This window comes from Salvelinus alpinus, chromosome 26 (genome assembly GCF_045679555.1).
Source record: "Salvelinus alpinus chromosome 26, SLU_Salpinus.1, whole genome shotgun sequence".
NCBI classification, from domain to species: Eukaryota; Metazoa; Chordata; class Actinopteri; order Salmoniformes; family Salmonidae; genus Salvelinus; species Salvelinus alpinus.
The window spans coordinates 44069314-44083574 of record NC_092111.1 but is presented as its reverse complement, the minus strand read 5'-3'; the positions used below and the strand labels follow the sequence as shown (position 1 = coordinate 44083574).

Below are 14261 nucleotides of genomic sequence, written 5' to 3'. Positions count from 1 at the left end.
AACATCTTCCCCAGCTATACAGACAGCCCCCCAACACACCATATCTCCTGAAACATCTTCCCCAGCTATACAGACAGCCCCCAAACACACCATATCTCCTGAAACATCTTCCCCAGCTATACAGACAGCCCCCCAACACACCATATCTCCTGAAACATCTTCCCCAGCTATACAGACAGCCCCCCAACACACCATATCTCCTGAAACATCTTCCCCAGCTATACAGACAGCCCCCCCAACACACCATATCTCCTGAAACATCTTCCCCAGCTATACAGACAGCCCCCCCCCCAACACACCATATCTCCTGAAACATCTTCCCCAGCTATACAGACAGCCCCCCGACACACCATATCTCCTGAAACATCTTCCCCAGCTATACAGACAGCCCCCCAACACACCATATCTCCTGAAACATCTTCCCCAGCTATACAGACGGCCCCCAAACACACCATATCTCCTGAAACATCTTCCCCAGCTATACAGACAGCCCCCCAACACACCATATCTCCTGAAACATCTTCCCCAGCTGTACAGACAGCCCCCCAACACACCATATCTCCTGAAACATCTTTCCCAGCTATACAGACAGCCCCCCAACACACCATATCTCCTGAAACATCTTCCCCAGCTATACAGACAGCCCCCCAACACACCATATCTCCTGAAACATCTTCCCCAGCTGTACAGACAGCCCCCCAACACACCATATCTCCTGAAACATCTTCCCCAGCTATACAGACAGCCCCCCCAACACACCATATCTCCTGAAACATCTTCCCCAGCTATACAGACAGCCCCCCAACACACCATATCTCCTGAAACATCTTCCCCAGCTATACAGACAGCCCCCCCAACACACCATATATCCTGAAACATCTTCCCCAGCTATACAAACAGCCCCCCAACACACCATATCTCCTGAAACATCTTCCCCAGCTATACAGACAGCCCCCCAACACACCATATCTCCTGAAACATCTTCCCCAGCTATACAGACAGCCCCCCCAACACACCATATCTCCTGAAACATCTTCCCCAGCTATACAGACAGCCCCCCCAACACACCATATCTCCTAAAACATCTTCCCCAGCTGTACAGACAGCCCCCCAACACACCATATCTCCTGAAACATCTTCCCCAGCTATACAGACAGCCCCCCCAACACACCATATCTCCTGAAACATCTTCCCCAGCTATACAGACAGCCCCCCAACACACCATATCTCCTGAAACATCTTCCCCAGCTATACAGGCAGCCCCCCCAACACACCATATATCCTGAAACATCTTCCCCAGCTATACAAACAGCCCCCCAACACACCATATCTCCTGAAACATCTTCCCCAGCTATACAGACAGCCCCCCCAACACACCATATCTCCTGAAACATCTTCCCCAGCTATACAGACAGCCCCCCCCCAACACACCATATATCCTGAAACATCTTCCCCAGCTATACAGACAGCCCCCCGACACACCATATCTCCTGAAACATCTTCCCCAGCTATACAGACAGCCCCCCCAACACACCATATCTCCTGAAACATCTTCCCCAGCTATACAGACAGTCCCCCAACACACCATATCTCCTGAAACATCTTCCCCAGCTATACAGACAGCCCCCTCAACACACCATATCTCCTGAAACATCTTCCCCAGCTGTACAGACAGCCCCCCAACACACCATATCTCCTGAAACATCTTTCCCAGCTATACAGACAGCCCCCCAACACACCATATCTCCTGAAACATCTTCCCCAGCTATACAGACAGCCCCCCAACACACCATATCTCCTGAAACATCTTCCCCAGCTGTACAGACAGCCCCCCAACACACCATATCTCCTGAAACATCTTCCCCAGCTATACAGACAGCCCCCCCAACACACCATATCTCCTGAAACATCTTCCCCAGCTATACAGACAGCCCCCCAACACACCATATCTCCTGAAACATCTTCCCCAGCTATACAGACAGCCCCCCCAACACACCATATATCCTGAAACATCTTCCCCAGCTATACAAACAGCCCCCCAACACACCATATCTCCTGAAACATCTTCCCCAGCTATACAGACAGCCCCCCCAACACACCATATCTCCTGAAACATCTTCCCCAGCTATACAGACAGCCCCCCAACACACCATATCTCCTGAAACATCTTCCCCAGCTATACAGACAGCCCCCCCAACACACCATATCTCCTGAAACATCTTCCCCAGCTATACAGACAGCCCCCCCAACACACCATATCTCCTGAAACATCTTCCCCAGCTGTACAGACAGCCCCCCAACACACCATATCTCCTGAAACATCTTCCCCAGCTATACAGACAGCCCCCCCAACACACCATATCTCCTGAAACATCTTCCCCAGCTATACAGACAGCCCCCCAACACACCATATCTCCTGAAACATCTTCCCCAGCTATACAGACAGCCCCCCCAACACACCATATATCCTGAAACATCTTCCCCAGCTATACAAACAGCCCCCCAACACACCATATCTCCTGAAACATCTTCCCCAGCTATACAGACAGCCCCCCCAACACACCATATCTCTTGAAACATCTTCCCCAGCTATACAGACAGCCCCCCAACACACCATATCTCCTGAAACATCTTCCCCAGCTATACAGACAGCCCCCCCAACACACCATATCTCCTGAAACATCTTCCCCAGCTATACAGACAGCCCCCCCAACACACCATATCTCCTGAAACATCCTCCCCAGCTATACAGACAGCCCCCAACACACCATATCTCCTGAAACATCTTCCCCAGCTGTACAGACAGCCCCCCCCCCAACACACCATATCTCCTGAAACATCTTCCCCAGCTATACAGACAGCCCCCCCAACACACCATATCTCCTGAAACATCTTCCCCAGCTATACAGACAGCCCCCCCAACACACCATATCTCCTGAAACATCTTCCCCAGCTGTACAGACAGCCCCCCAACACACCATATCTCCTGAAACATCTTCCCCAGCTGTACAGACAGCCCCCCAACACACCATATCTCCTGAAACATCTTCCCCAGCTGTACAGACAGCCCCCCAACACACCATATCTCCTGAAACATCTTCCCCAGCTATACAGACAGCCCCCTCAACACACCATATATCCTGAAACATCTTCCCCAGCTATACAAACAGCCCCCCAACACACCATATCTCCTCAAACATCTTCCCCAGCTATACAGACAGCCCCCCAACACACCATATCTCCTGAAACATCTTCCCCAGCTATACAGACAGCCACCCCAACACACCATATCTCCTGAAACATCTTCCCCAGCTGTACAGACAGCCCCCCCCCAACACACCATATCTCCTGAAACATCTTCCCCAGCTATACAGACAGCCCCCAAACACACCATATCTCCTGAAACATCTTCCCCAGCTATACAGACAGCCCCCCAACACACCATATCTCCTGAAACATCTTCCCCAGCTATACAGACAGCCACCCCAACACACCATATCTCCTGAAACATCTTCCCCAGCTATACAGACAGCCCCCCCAACACACCATATCTCCTGAAACATCTTCCCCAGCTGTACAGACAGCCCCCCAACACACCATATCTCCTGAAACATCTTCCCCAGCTATACAAACAGCCCCCCAACACACCATATCTCCTGAAACATCTTCCCCAGCTATACAGACAGCCCCCCCAACACACCATATCTCCTGAAACATCTTCCCCAGCTATACAGACAGCCCCCCAACACACCATATCTCCTGAAACATCTTCCCCAGCTATACAGACAGCCCCCCCAACACACCATATCTCCTGAAACATCTTCCCCAGCTATACAGACAGCCCCCCCAACACACCATATCTCCTGAAACATCTTCCCCAGCTGTACAGACAGCCCCCCAACACACCATATCTCCTGAAACATCTTCCCCAGCTATACAGACAGCCCCCCCAACACACCATATCTCCTGAAACATCTTCCCCAGCTATACAGACAGCCCCCCAACACACCATATCTCCTGAAACATCTTCCCCAGCTATACAGACAGCCCCCCCAACACACCATATATCCTGAAACATCTTCTCCAGCTATACAAACAGCCCCCCAACACACCATATCTCCTGAAACATCTTCCCCAGCTATACAGACAGCCCCCCCAACACACCATATCTCCTGAAACATCTTCCCCAGCTATACAGACAGCCCCCCCCCAACACACCATATATCCTGAAACATCTTCCCCAGCTATACAGACAGCCCCCCGACACACCATATCTCCTGAAACATCTTCCCCAGCTATACAGACAGCCCCCCCAACACACCATATCTCCTGAAACATCTTCCCCAGCTATACAGACAGCCCCCCAACACACCATATCTCCTGAAACATCCTCCCCAGCTATACAGACAGCCCCCAACACACCATATCTCCTGAAACATCTTCCCCAGCTGTACAGACAGCCCCCCCCCCAACACACCATATCTCCTGAAACATCTTCCCCAGCTATACAGACAGCCCCCCCAACACACCATATCTCCTGAAACATCTTCCCCAGCTATACAGACAGCCCCCCCAACACACCATATCTCCTGAAACATCTTCCCCAGCTGTACAGACAGCCCCCCAACACACCATATCTCCTGAAACATCTTCCCCAGCTGTACAGACAGCCCCCCAACACACCATATCTCCTGAAACATCTTCCCCAGCTGTACAGACAGCCCCCCAACACACCATATCTCCTGAAACATCTTCCCCAGCTATACAGACAGCCCCCTCAACACACCATATATCCTGAAACATCTTCCCCAGCTATACAAACAGCCCCCCAACACACCATATCTCCTCAAACATCTTCCCCAGCTATACAGACAGCCCCCCAACACACCATATCTCCTGAAACATCTTCCCCAGCTATACAGACAGCCACCCCAACACACCATATCTCCTGAAACATCTTCCCCAGCTGTACAGACAGCCCCCCCCAACACACCATATCTCCTGAAACATCTTCCCCAGCTATACAGACAGCCCCCAAACACACCATATCTCCTGAAACATATTCCCCAGCTATACAGACAGCCCCCCCAACACACCATATCTCCTGAAACATCTTCCCCAGCTATACAGACAGCCCCCCAACACACCATATCTCCTGAAACATCTACCCCAGCTGTACAGACAGCCCCCCAACACACCATATCTCCTCAAACATCTTCCCCAGCTATACAGACAGCCCCCCAACACACCATATCTCCTGAAACATCTTCCCCAGCTGTACAGACAGCCCCCCAACACACCATATCTCCTGAAATATCTCCCCCAACTATACAGACAGCCCCCCCAACACACCATATCCCCTGAAACATCTTCCCCAGCTATACAGACAGCCCCCCCAACACACCATATCTCCTGAAACATCTTCCCCAGCTATACAAACAGCCCCCCAACACACCATATCTCCTGAAACATCTTCCCCAGCTATACAGACAGCCCCCCAACACACCATATCTCCTGAAACATCTTCCCCAGCTATACAGACAGCCCCCCAACACACCATATCTCCTGAAACATCTTCCCCAGCTATACAGACAGCCCCCCTAACACACCATATCTCCTGAAAAATCTTCCCCAGCTATACTGACAGCCCCCCAACACACCATATCTCCTGAAACATCTTCCCCAGCTATACAGACAGTCCCCCAACACACCATATCTCCTGAAACATCTTCCCCAGCTATACAGACAGCCCCCTCAACACACCATATCTCCTGAAACATCTTCCCCAGCTGTACAGACAGCCCCCCAACACACCATATCTCCTGAAACATCTTTCCCAGCTATACAGACAGCCCCCCAACACACCATATCTCCTGAAACATCTTCCCCAGCTATACAGACAGCCCCCCCAACACACCATATCTCCTGAAACATCTTCCTCAGCTATACAGACAGCCCCCCCAACACACCATATATCCTGAAACATCTTCCCCAGCTATACAAACAGCCCCCAACACACCATATCTCCTGAAACATCTTCCCCAGCTATACAGACAGCCCCCCCCCAACACACCATATATCCTGAAACATCTTCCCCAGCTATACAGACAGCCCCCCCAACACACCATATCTCCTGAAACATCTTCCCCAGCTATACAGACAGCCCCCCCCCAACACAACATATATCCTGAAACATCTTCCCCAGCTATACAGACAGCCCCCCAACACACCATATCTCCTGAAACATCTTCCCCAGCTATACAGACAGCCCCTCCAACACACCATATCTCCTGAAACATCTTCCCCAGCTATACAGACAGCCCCCCAACACACCATATCTCCTGAAACATCTTCCCCAGCTATACAGACAGCCCCCCCCAACACACCATATCTCCTGAAACATCTTCCCCAGCTATACAAACAGCCCCCCAACACACCATATCTCCTGAAACATCTTCCCCAGCTGTACAGACAGCCCCCCCAACACACCATATCTCCTGAAACATCTTCCCCAGCTATACAGACAGCCCCCAACACACCATATCTCCTCAAACATCTTCCCCAGCTATACAGACAGCCCCCCAACACACCAAATCTCCTGAAACATCTTCCCCAGCTATACAGACAGCCACCCCAACACACCATATCTCCTGAAACATCTTCCCCAGCTGTACAGACAGCCCCCCAACACACCATATCTCCTGAAACATCTTTCCCAGCTATACAGACAGCCCCCCAACACACCATATCTCCTGAAACATCTTCCCCAGCTATACAGACAGCCCCCCAACACACCATATCTCCTGAAACATCTTCCCCAGCTGTACAGACAGCCCCCCAACACACCATATCTCCTGAAACATCTTCCCCAGCTATACAGACAGCCCCCCAACGCACCATATCTCCTGAAACATCTTCCCCAGCTATACAGACAGCCCCCCCAACACACCATATATCCTGAAACATCTTCCCCAGCTATACAAACATCCCCCCAACACACCATATCTCCTGAAACATCTTCCCCAGCTATACAGACAGCCCCCCCAACACACCATACCTCCTGAAACATCTTCCCCAGCTATACAGACAGCCCCCCCAACACACCATATCTCCTGAAACATCTTCCCCAGCTATACAGACAGCCCCCCCAACACACCATATCTCCTGAAACATCTTCCCCAGCTATACAGACAGCCCCTCCAACACACCATATCTCCTGAAACATCTTCCCCAGCTATACAGACAGCCCCCCCAACACACCATATCTCCTGAAACATCTTCCCCAGCTATACAGACAGCCCCCCAACACACCATATCTCCTGAAACATCTTCCCCAGCTATACAGACAGCCCCCCAACACACCATACCTCCTGAAACATCTTCCCCAGCTATACAGACAGCCCCCCCAACACACCATATCTCCTGAAACATCTTCCCCAGCTATACAGACAGCCCCCCCCCAACACACCATATATCCTGAAACATCTTCCCCAGCTATACAGACAGCCCCCCAACACACCATATATCCTGAAACATCTTCCCCAGCTATACAGACAGCCCCCCCAACACACCATATATCCTGAAACATCTTCCCCAGCTATACAAACAGCCCCCCAACACACCATATCTCCTGAAACATCTTCCCCAGCTATACAGACAGCCCCCCAACACACCATATCTCCTGAAACATCTTCCCCAGCTATACAAACAGCCCCCCCAACACACCATATCTCCTGAAACATCTTCCCCAGCTATACAGACAGCCCCCCCAACACACCATATCTCCTGAAACATCTTCCCCAGCTATACAGACAGCCCCCCAACACACCATATCTCCTGAAACATCTTCCCCAGCTATACAGACAGCCCCCCCAACACACCATATCTCCTGAAACATCTTCCCCAGCTATACAGACAGCCCCCCCAACACACCATATCTCCTGAAACATCTTCCCCAGCTATACAGACAGCCCCCCAACACACCATATCTCCTGAAACATCTTCCCCAGCTATACAGACAGTCCCCCAACACACCATATCTCCTGAAACATCTTCCCCAGCTATACAGACAGCCCCCTCAACACACCATATCTCCTGAAACATCTTCCCCAGCTGTACAGACAGCCCCCCAACACACCATATCTCCTGAAACATCTTTCCCAGCTATACAGACAGCCCCCCCCAACACACCATATATCCTGAAACATCTTCCCCAGCTATACAGACAGCCCCCCCCCCAACACACCATATCTCCTGAAACATCTTCCCCAGCTATACAGACAGCCCCCAACACACCATATCTCCTCAAACATCTTCCCCAGCTATACAGACAGCCCCCCCCCCAACACACCATATCTCCTGAAACATCTTCCCCAGCTATACAGACAGCCCCCCCAACACACCATATCTCCTGAAACATCTTCCCCAGCTATACAGACAGCCCCCCAACACACCATATCTCCTGAAACATCTTCCCCAGCTATACAGACAGTCCCCCAACACACCATATCTCCTGAAACATCTTCCCCAGCTATACAGACAGCCCCCTCAACACACCATATCTCCTGAAACATCTTCCCCAGCTGTACAGACAGCCCCCCAACACACCATATCTCCTGAAACATCTTTCCCAGCTATACAGACAGCCCCCCAACACACCATATCTCCTGAAACATCTTCCCCAGCTATACAGACAGCCCCCCCAACACACCATATCTCCTGAAACATCTTCCCCAGCGGCTATCTGCACAGACAGCCCCCCCCACACACACCATATCATCCTGAAACATCTTCCCCAGCTATCACCAGACAGCCCCCAACACACCATATCTCCTGAAACATCTTCCCCAGCTATACAGACAGCCCCCCAACACACCATATCTCCTGAAACATCTTCCCCAGCTATACAGACAGCCACCCCAACACACCATATCTCCTGAAACATCTTCCCCAGCTATACAGACAGCCCCCAAACACACCATATCTCCTGAAACATCTTCCCCAGCTATACAGACAGCCCCCCCAACACACCATATCTCCTGAAACATCTTCCCCAGCTATACAGACAGCCCCCCAACACACCATATCTCCTGAAACATCTTCCCCAGCTGTACAGACAGCCCCCCAACACACCATATCTCCTCAAACATCTTCCCCAGCTATACAGACAGCCCCCCAACACACCATATCTCCTGAAACATCTTCCCCAGCTGTACAGACAGCCCCCCAACACACCATATCTCCTGAAACATCTTCCCCAACTATACAGACAGCCCCCCCAACACACCATATCCCCTGAAACATCTACCCCAGCTATACAGACAGCCCCCCCAACACACCATATCTCCTGAAACATCTTCCCCAGCTATACAAACAGCCCCCCAACACACCATATCTCCTGAAACATCTTCCCCAGCTATACAGACAGCCCCCCAACACACCATATCTCCTGAAACATCTTCCCCAGCTATACAGACAGCCCCCCAACACACCATATCTCCTGAAACATCTTCCCCAGCTATACAGACAGCCCCCCCAACACACCATATCTCCTGAAACATCTTCCCCAGCTATACAGACAGCCCCCCAACACACCATATCTCCTGAAACATCTTCCCCAGCTATACAGACAGCCCCCCAACACACCATATCTCCTGAAACATCTTCCCCAGCTATACAGACAGCCCCCTCAACACACCATATCTCCTGAAACATCTTCCCCAGCTGTACAGACAGCCCCCCAACACACCATATCTCCTGAAACATCTTTCCCAGCTATACAGACAGCCCCCCAACACACCATATCTCCTGAAACATCTTCCCCAGCTATACAGACAGCCCCCCCAACACACCATATCTCCTGAAACATCTTCCCCAGCTATACAGACAGCCCCCCCAACACACCATATATCCTGAAACATCTTCCCCAGCTATACAAACAGCCCCCCAACACACCATATCTCCTGAAACATCTTCCCCAGCTATACAGACAGCCCCCCCCCAACACACCATATATCCTGAAACATCTTCCCCAGCTATACAAACAGCCCCCCAACACACCATATCTCCTGAAACATCTTCCCCAGCTATACAGACAGCCCCCCAACACACCATATCTCCTGAAACATCTTCCCCAGCTATACAGACAGCCCCCTAACACACCATATCTCCTGAAACATCTTCCCCAGCTATACAGACAGCCCCCCCAACACACCATATCTCCTGAAACATCTTCCCCAGCTATACAAACAGCCCCCCAACACACCATATCTCCTGAAACATCTTCCCCAGCTATACAGACAGCCCCCCCAACACACCATATCTCCTGAAACATCTTCCCCAGCTATACAGACAGCCCCCCCCAACACACCATATCTCCTGAAACATCTTCCCCAGCTGTACAGACAGCCCCCCCAACACACCATATCTCCTGAAACATCTTCCCCAGCTATACAGACAGCCCCCAACACACCATATCTCCTCAAACATCTTCCCCAGCTATACAGACAGCCCCCCAACACACCATATCTCCTGAAACATCTTCCCCAGCTATACAGACAGCCACCCCAACACACCATATCTCCTGAAACATCTTCCCCAGCTATACAGACAGCCCCCAACACACCATATCTCCTCAAACATCTTCCCCAGCTATACAGACAGCCCCCAAACACACCATATCTCCTGAAACATCTTCCCCAGCTATACAGACAGCCCCCCCAACACACCATATCTCCTGAAACATCTTCCCCAGCTATACAGACAGCCCCCCAACACACCATATCTCCTGAAACATCTTCCCCAGCTGTACAGACAGCCCCCCAACACACCATATCTCCTCAAACATCTTCCCCAGCTATACAGACAGCCCCCCAACACACCATATCTCCTGAAACATCTTCCCCAGCTGTACAGACAGCCCCCCAACACACCATATCTCCTGAAACATCTTCCCCAACTATACAGACAGCCCCCCCAACACACCATATCCCCTGAAACATCTTCCCCAGCTATACAGACAGCCCCCCCAACACACCATATCTCCTGAAACATCTTCCCCAGCTATACAAACAGCCCCCCAACACACCATATCTCCTGAAACATCTTCCCCAGCTATACAGACAGCCCCCCAACACACCATATCTCCTGAAACATCTTCCCCAGCTATACAGACAGCCCCCCAACACACCATATCTCCTGAAACATCTTCCCCAGCTATACAGACAGCCCCCCCAACACACCATATCCCCTGAAACATCTTCCCCAGCTATACAGACAGCCCCCCAACACACCATATCTCCTGAAACATCTTCCCCAGCTGTACAGACAGCCCCCAACACACCATATCTCCTGAAACATCTTCCCCAGCTATACAGACAGCCCCCCCAACACACCATATCTCCTGAAACATCTTCCCCAGCTGTACAGACAGCCCCCCCAACACACCATATCTCCTGAAACATCTTCCCCAGCTATACAGACAGCCCCCAATACACACCATATCTCCTGAAACATCTTCCCCAGCTATACAGACAGCCCCCCCAACACACCATATCTCCTGAAACATCTTCCCCAGCTATACAGACAGCCCCCCCAACACACCATATCTCCTGAAACATCTTCCCCAGCTATACAGACAGCCCCCCAACACACCATATCTCCTGAAACATCTTCCCCAGCTATACAGACAGTCCCCCAACACACCATATCTCCTGAAACATCTTCCCCAGCTATACAGACAGCCCCCTCAACACACCATATCTCCTGAAACATCTTCCCCAGCTGTACAGACAGCCCCCCAACACACCATATCTCCTGAAACATCTTTCCCAGCTATACAGACAGCCCCCCAACACACCATATCTCCTGAAACATCTTCCCCAGCTATACAGACAGCCCCCCCAACACACCATATCTCCTGAAACATCTTCCCCAGCTATACAGACAGCCCCCCCCAACACACCATATATCCTGAAACATCTTCCCCAGCTATACAGACAGCCCCCAACACACCATATCTCCTCAAACATCTTCCCCAGCTATACAGACAGCCCCCCCCCCCCAACACACCATATCTCCTGAAACATCTTCCCCAGCTATACAGACAGCCCCCAACACACCATATCTCCTCAAACATCTTCCCCAGCTATACAGACAGCCCCCCCCCCCAACACACCATATCTCCTGAAACATCTTCCCCAGCTATACAGACAGCCCCCCAACACACCATATCTCCTGAAACATCTTCCCCAGCTATACAGACAGCCACCCCAACACACCATATCTCCTGAAACATCTTCCCCAGCTATACAGACAGCCCCCAAACACACCATATCTCCTGAAACATCTTCCCCAGCTATACAGACAGCCCCCCCAACACACCATATCTCCTGAAACATCTTCCCCAGCTATACAGACAGCCCCCCAACACACCATATCTCCTGAAACATCTTCCCCAGCTGTACAGACAGCCCCCCAACACACCATATCTCCTCAAACATCTTCCCCAGCTATACAGACAGCCCCCCAACACACCATATCTCCTGAAACATCTTCCCCAGCTGTACAGACAGCCCCCCAACACACCATATCTCCTGAAACATCTTCCCCAACTATACAGACAGCCCCCCCAACACACCATATCCCCTGAAACATCTACCCCAGCTATACAGACAGCCCCCCCAACACACCATATCTCCTGAAACATCTTCCCCAGCTATACAGACAGCCCCCCAACACACCATATCTCCTGAAACATCTTCCCCAGCTATACAGACAGCCCCCCAACACACCATATCTCCTGAAACATCTTCCCCAGCTATACAGACAGCCCCCCAACACACCATATCTCCTGAAACATCTTCCCCAGCTATACAGACAGCCCCCCCAACACACCATATCTCCTGAAACATCTTCCCCAGCTATACAGACAGCCCCCCAACACACCATATCTCCTGAAACATCTTCCCCAGCTATACAGACAGCCCCCCAACACACCATATCTCCTGAAACATCTTCCCCAGCTATACAGACAGCCCCCTCAACACACCATATCTCCTGAAACATCTTCCCCAGCTGTACAGACAGCCCCCCAACACACCATATCTCCTGAAACATCTTTCCCAGCTATACAGACAGCCCCCCAACACACCATATCTCCTGAAACATCTTCCCCAGCTATACAGACAGCCCCCCCAACACACCATATCTCCTGAAACATCTTCCCCAGCTATACAGACAGCCCCCCCAACACACCATATATCCTGAAACATCTTCCCCAGCTATACAAACAGCCCCCCAACACACCATATCTCCTGAAACATCTTCCCCAGCTATACAGACAGCCCCCCCCAACACACCATATATCCTGAAACATCTTCCCCAGCTATACAAACAGCCCCCCAACACACCATATCTCCTGAAACATCTTCCCCAGCTATACAGACAGCCCCCCAACACACCATATCTCCTGAAACATCTTCCCCAGCTATACAGACAGCCCCCTAACACACCATATCTCCTGAAACATCTTCCCCAGCTATACAGACAGCCCCCCCAACACACCATATCTCCTGAAACATCTTCCCCAGCTATACAAACAGCCCCCCAACACACCATATCTCCTGAAACATCTTCCCCAGCTATACAGACAGCCCCCCCAACACACCATATCTCCTGAAACATCTTCCCCAGCTATACAGACAGCCCCCCCCCAACACACCATATCTCCTGAAACATCTTCCCCAGCTGTACAGACAGCCCCCCCAACACACCATATCTCCTGAAACATCTTCCCCAGCTATACAGACAGCCCCCAACACACCATATCTCCTCAAACATCTTCCCCAGCTATACAGACAGCCCCCCAACACACCATATCTCCTGAAACATCTTCCCCAGCTATACAGACAGCCACCCCAACACACCATATCTCCTGAAACATCTTCCCCAGCTATACAGACAGCCCCCAACACACCATATCTCCTCAAACATCTTCCCCAGCTATACAGACAGCCCCCAAACACACCATATCTCCTGAAACATCTTCCCCAGCTATACAGACAGCCCCCCCAACACACCATATCTCCTGAAACATCTTCCCCAGCTATACAGACAGCCCCCCAACACACCATATCTCCTGAAACATCTTCCCCAGCTGTACAGACAGCCCCCCAACACACCATATCTCCTCAAACATCTTCCCCAGCTATACAGACAGCCCCCCAACACACCATATCTCCTGAAACATCTTCCCCAGCTGT

General features: G+C 51.2%; 1 protein-coding gene across 1 annotated transcript in view; it reads right to left on the bottom strand.

The window, feature by feature from the left end:
- LOC139555342 (CUB and sushi domain-containing protein 2-like) overlaps nucleotides 1-14261 on the bottom strand; it is a 993500-nt gene that overhangs the window by 390881 nt on the left and 588358 nt on the right. The window lies entirely within an intron of this gene.